General features: G+C 39.7%; 1 non-coding gene across 1 annotated transcript; it reads right to left on the bottom strand.

Moving 5' to 3' along the window:
* Positions 1-6,367: 6,367 nt before the first annotated feature.
* trnas-uga (transfer RNA serine (anticodon UGA)) lies at positions 6,368-6,449 on the bottom strand. Its single transcript has one exon. It is a non-coding gene; the product is annotated as a tRNA-Ser (tRNA).

Below are 6,449 nucleotides of genomic sequence, written 5' to 3'. Positions count from 1 at the left end.
AGAGTTATCATTTTTGAAGAAGTCCAATAAAGGATTTTCAGCAGAATAGTCTAATGACATGTGTTTACATAGTGCTGTCAACATATCAATGCGTTTTTCAAAATTCAGCTACAAGAGTCACAAGGAACAGAAAACAACTATACTGCAGTTTTTCATTGTTTAAAACAAAACTTCAGTATTGACAGTTTAAATCGACAATAATAGCAGTTATTGTTTTATCTTCAGGCTATTTGGAGGTGATTAAAAATGCCAGAAGTGAAGTCCATGTTTCGAGAAGTCCTTCCTAAACAAGGTGTGTTTTTGTTTAATTTGACGTCATTTGCCATAAACTAAAATATGTCCAGCAATGTTGACACCTTAGGTCATTTTTCAAAATCAAGGACTGTAGGTAATTTTCATTTTCAGAGAATCAGACAAGCCTAATTTAATAAAAAAGCAAGATTATCTGAGATTGAAAATCTGAAATAGAAACAGAAAATGTTGAAACCAATTCAGATAACTCAGTTTCTATTTCTGCAGATGATAACATTTCAGGCCAGTAATTTTTTCATCAGAATTCACCAGGAACATTAAATCTTTCTCTGTCTATTGAGACTGCCTGAATCCAGTATGTTTTGTTGAACATGTGCTATGATATATGTGTTGGAGTAGGCCATTCAGCCCCTTTGGCCTGCTCCATTCTTTAATAGTTGAACTGATTGTAACCTCAAATCCATATTGCCACTACCCCTTATAATCTTTCAGCCCTTTGCTTGCTAAGAATCTACCGCCCTGTGCTTTAGAAGGATTCAGACACTGCTTATATCATCTTTTCAGGAACAGAGTTCCAAAGACCATCATTTCAGAAAAATTGTGCTCCACTTATTTTAAATGGCTGACTACTAGTTCTAGATTTTCCCTCAAAAGGAAATATTCTCTTCACATTTATCTGGTCAAGAACATCTCCAGATCTCACATGTTTCAATCAGGTCACCACTTAGGTATAAACCCTACTTTCCTCATAAAATAACCCACCCATTCCAACTATTAGTCTGGTAAACCTTCTGTGTCCAATGTCTCCAATGCATTTACATCCTTTCTTAAATAGTTAACTAATATTAAACATTACTCCAGATGTGGTCTCACTACCTCTAACTTGCAATAAATAATAACTATCAGATTTCCTTAATGACTTGCTCCTGCATACAATTCTCTTTGTGAACAGTACTTGGAAAAGTCTTCAGTTATAGGTGAGCTATTTACTCAGATACATGAGATTGCCAGCATCACCTAGTCAGGCATGAAACACAACAGCATCTAATCATCTGAAGAATCATCACCAGAAAACCAAAACATATTTACCCAGAGTTGGGTAGTTACCTGGTAGTGTCAGAAGTATGACTACCCGCAGTTTGCACTAATTGTACTGAAAGTGTGTGAAACCTAAGAACATTGAACATAATCCATTGAGACCCTCAACCTGCTCCACCATTTTGGATCATGGTTGGTCATCTACCTCAACACCATATTCCTACTTTTGCCATTTCTGTGATATCATTAGAAGCTAGAAATCTACCAATCTCTAACTTTAACTTAATGACTGAACTTATCCAACTCTCTGGGGCGGGAATTCCACCCTCTGGGTGAAGAGGTTCCACTTCACATCAGTCCTCGATGTCTTGCCATTTATTCTCATATTGTGTTCACTGGTTCCAGACCCCACAACTAAAGGAACCATCCTTTCTGCATCCACTCTTTCTTTAAAACGTTTGTAAGTTTTTATGAAATCACCTCTCATTTTTCTAAACTTCAGAAAATCCCACCTAGTTTCTTCAATCTCTCTTCATAGAACAGTCCTACTATCCTAGGAGTGGATCTGGTGAACCCATCTGCACTCCTGTAAGGCAGATATATCTTTCCTTCAGCAAGGAGACCAGAACTTCTCACAATACTGCATGTGCAATTTAACCAACGCTCTATGCAATTGAAAATACTCTTTGCTCTTGAACTCAAACCCTCTTACAATAAATTTGCCTTCTGAATTGCTTGTTGCACATGATGCTAGATTTCAGTGACTTATACCTACGTGCCTTTTGACATCAACATTTTTCAATTCCTCCCCAAAAAATACTCTGCACATCTATTGTTCCTACTAAAATGAGTAACTTCAAAAATATCCATATTATACTCCATCTTGCATGCTAATGCCCACTCACTCATTCTGTCTAATCCCCTGAAGATTTAGAACTCACTTCCACCAAGTTTTGCATCATCTTGGAAATCCTGCAAATGCTCCCTATATCCAAATTATTGGTCCAGGGTATGAAAATCTGGGACCAAGCACTGATCCTTTTGATACCCACTTGTTAAAGTTTGCCAATCTGGGAATAACTCGTTTATTCCTCCCATATGCTTCTTGTCTTTTAGACAAATCTCAATCCAATATTACCCCGAATTCAATGTGCTTTACTGTTGTTTACTAAGCTCCTGTACAGAACTTTGTCGTAAGCCTTCTAAAAATCCACATACACCACATCCATTGGCTCCCCATGTCAATCCTGCTCGTAAAACCCTCAAGAAACTCTTAAGGTTTTTTTCAAACATGATTCGCTTTCATTATCCACATTGACACTGCCTGATCATACAAATATTTTCGAACAGTAATTGCATCCTTTATAATGGGTCCTTGTATTTTCCCTCCTGCTGACATCAGACTAACATATTTCCTGTTCATTCTTTTTTAAACAGTAGGATCATAGTTTCAATCTTCCAGTTTGCAGGCACCACTGCAGAACCACTAGAATTAAAAAAAAACAACCACCAATGTATTCACTTTGTTCTGTAGTCATCTCTTTCAACACTCTAGACTGAAGGTTATTGTGTCCTAGGAATCTGTCAACGTTCAGTTCCATTTATTTCTGCGATACTATTAAAGTTATTAATTCTGATTTCTTTCAGTTCCACACTCTCACTAGACCCTTGAATTATTTCAGGGAGACTTCGAGTTGTCTTCTTCTATGAAGACTGACACAAAGTATTTATTGGGATTCTATGCCATGTTTGTGTGACCTATTATAAACTCCCCTGACTTTGCCATAATGGACCCACATTTCCTCTTCACATACCTATATGAGTTTTTACAATGTTTTATGTTTGTTGCTATTCTACATATTTAATCCTCTCTTTATCAATTCCATGACATCCTTTGAATTCTAAAATTTTCTAAATCATCAGGCTAACAACATTTTTTTGACAGCTTTATGAACCTCCTCCCTTGATCTAATAAAATTTCTAACTCTGCTTGTTAGCCATGGCTCTGTTGCTATTCTTGTTGAGTATTTTAGCCTCAGGAGTAAATGTTCTTTGACTATTGCACTTTTTTTGCTACTTTTCCTTCTTAATTTGCAGTTTTTCCACTTCCTATAACCAGCTTTGTTTTTATGCTTTCTGAATTCCATCTCAAGTACTCAAGCTAGTTTGCTTAAATCCTCCAAGCAGGACTAGCATTTCTCCTGGCAAGGATATTCATGTGTCCCTAAGGCCACTAAAGGATTTTCACATACATGCTTCTGGATAACACCAGGAATTATTCAGAGAAGCCAGGCCCTCTAACAAAAGAAAGTTTGTTTTGTTACTGTAACAATATGTAGGATTTGAAAAATAATGTTCATCATGTTTATGTTGTTGATTTACTGGATAGCACATGGATCTTTCAGAAGGCATGGCATAAATATCTTATTATTTATTGGCTCCAAAAGCCTTGAATAAAGTTGTGTTAATCCAGCTTTTATTGAGCACAAAACTGTAGCAAAGGTTTTCCACAAATCAACACAAAGTTAGCAATGTCATCAGATGACATTATTGTGCACAAAGTGGAAAAGTTCACACAGGTAGAAAGTGTTCTGATGCAGAGCTTGAAGAGTGTTGTGAAGAGAGCTGGAAGGTTTGCACAACAGTAATATTCAAATGATTTGTCCTGTAAAGGTAAAGCACTGTAGGTTATGGTTTTATTCAGTGCACATCTCTGCGTTACGAACTCTGCCTTGTTGTCACCTTTGATTTTTATGCAATAAATCAAATCTTTCTGGGCTCTTGTTGAAAACTGTTGTTCTCAGTAGGAGAAGATAAAAGAAACAATGGAATAAGTATCCAGTATAGAACAATCTCTGACAGCATAACTGCAAATCCGATGTTTTGATATTTGTGATGTCAACTTCGTATTTTAATTCCTGTTTGCAAGATAGAGAAACAACACCTCACATTTGCCTGGGTACTTTAGGACTCAACATTGAGTTTAACAACTGCAGAGCATGAATGCCTCCCTCTATGTTTGTTATCCAGACACAAGTCCTGTCCTGTTTAGAGTTCTGATGAAGGGTCACTTGACCCAAAACCCTCTTTCTGCGTTCTGTCCAAAGATGCTGCCAGACTTGCTGAGTTTCTCCAGTAACTTTTTTTTTTCTGTCATGTGTTGATTCCTCTCAGCACAGCCAACCCTTTTCCAACTACCGTACAGTTCCTATGATCATCTAAGCAGCAGTTACAATCACCAGCAATCACTTCATCTGCTTCAAAGCAGTTACTTCAACAAGCCTTACTTCGGTTATGGGTAAAGTGTGGAAAAGGTTATAAGAGATAAGATTTATAATCATCTAGAGAGGAATAACATGGTTTTGTGAAGGCTAGGTCGTGCTTCACAATCCTTATTGAGCTCTTTGCGAAGGTGACCAAACAGGTAGATGAGGGTAAAGCGGTTGTTGTGGTGTATGTGGATTTCAGTAAGGGGTTTGATAAGGTTCCCCACGGTAGGCTATTGCACAAAATCCGAAGATATGGGAATGAGGATGATTTAGTGGTTTAGTTCAGAAATTGGCTAGCTGAAAGAAGACGGAGGGTAGTAGTTGAAGGGAAATGTTCATCCTGGAGTTCAGTTACCAGTGGTGTACCACAAGGATCTGTTTTGTGTCCACTGCTGTTTGTCATTTTTATAAATGACCTGGATGAGGATGTAGAAGGATGGGTTAGTAAATTTGTGGATGACAGTAAAGTCGATGGAGTTGTGGATAGTGCTGAAGGATGGTGCAGGTTACAGAGGGACATAGATAAGCTGCAGAGCTGGGCTGAAAGGTGGCAAATGGAGTTTAATGCGGAAAAGTGTGAGGTGATTCACTTTGGAAGGAGCAATAGGAATGCAAAGTACTGGGCGAATGGTAAGATTCTTGGTAGAGTAGACAAGCAGAGAGATCTTGGTGTACCTAGATCCCTGAAAGTTGCCACCCAGGTTAATAAGGTTGTTAAGAAGGCATACAGTGTGTTAGCTGTTATTAGTAGAGGGATTAAGTTTCAGAGCCATGAAGTCATACTGCAGCTGTACAAAACTCTGGTGCGGCTGCACTTGGAGTATTGCGTACAGTTCTGGTCACCGCATTATAGGAAGGATGTGGAAGTTTTGGAAAGGGTTCAGAGGAGATTTATAAGGATGTTGCCCGGTGTGGAGGGAAGGTCTTATGAGGAAAGGCTGATGGACTTGAGGCTGTTTTCATTAGAGCGAAGGTTGAGAGGTGACTTAATTGAGATATAAGATAATCAAAGGTTTAGATAGGGTGGACAATGAGAGCCTTTTTCCTCGGATGGGGAAGGCTAGCATGAGTGGACATAGCTTCAAATTGAGAGGTCATTAATAAATGACAGATATCAGAGGTAGTTTCTTTACTCAGAGTAGTAGGGGTGTGGAACCCCCTGCCTGCAACAGTAGTAGCCTCACCAACTTTAAATGGCCATTGGATAAACATATGGATGAAAATAGTGTAGGATAGATATGCTTCAGATTGGTTTCACAGGTCGGTACAACCTTGAGAGGTGAAGGGCAGGTACTGCGCTGGATTGTTCTATGCTTGTCCTTTTCTTTCTTGGTCTCTGAGAATTGTCTCCATGTACACATCTCCCTCTCCCAGCCCTCCCTCTGCCCAACAAAAATACCATCATTTTCGACTGATTAAAGGTCACTGGGCTCAAACCATTAACTGTCTTTCTCTCCACGGATACTGCCAAACTTTTAGATTAGACTTACAGTGTGGAAACAGGCCCTTCGGCCCAACACGTCCACACCGACCCGCCGAAGCACAACCCACCCATACCCCTACATTTACCCCTTACCTAACACTACGGGCAATTTAGCATGGCCAATTCACCTGACCCGCACATCTTTGTGACTGTGGGAGGAAACCGGAGCACCCGGAGGAAACCCACGCAGACACGGGGAGAACGTGCAAACTCCACACAGTCGCCTGAGGCGGGAATTGAACCCGGGTCTCAGGCGCTGTGAGGCAGCAGTGCTAACCACTGTGCCACCGTGCCGCCCACGAAGCGAAAGACTACCCAAAATCTCCGTAGTTGACAGGATTCGAACCTGCGTGGGAATGCCCCAATGGATTTCAAGTCCATCGCCTTAACCACTCGGCCACAACTAC

This window comes from Hemiscyllium ocellatum, chromosome 22 (assembly GCF_020745735.1).
Source record: "Hemiscyllium ocellatum isolate sHemOce1 chromosome 22, sHemOce1.pat.X.cur, whole genome shotgun sequence".
Taxonomy (NCBI): Eukaryota; Metazoa; Chordata; class Chondrichthyes; order Orectolobiformes; family Hemiscylliidae; genus Hemiscyllium; species Hemiscyllium ocellatum.
The sequence above is the reverse complement of the archived record's forward strand: the minus strand, read 5'-3'. Positions and strand labels throughout refer to the sequence as shown.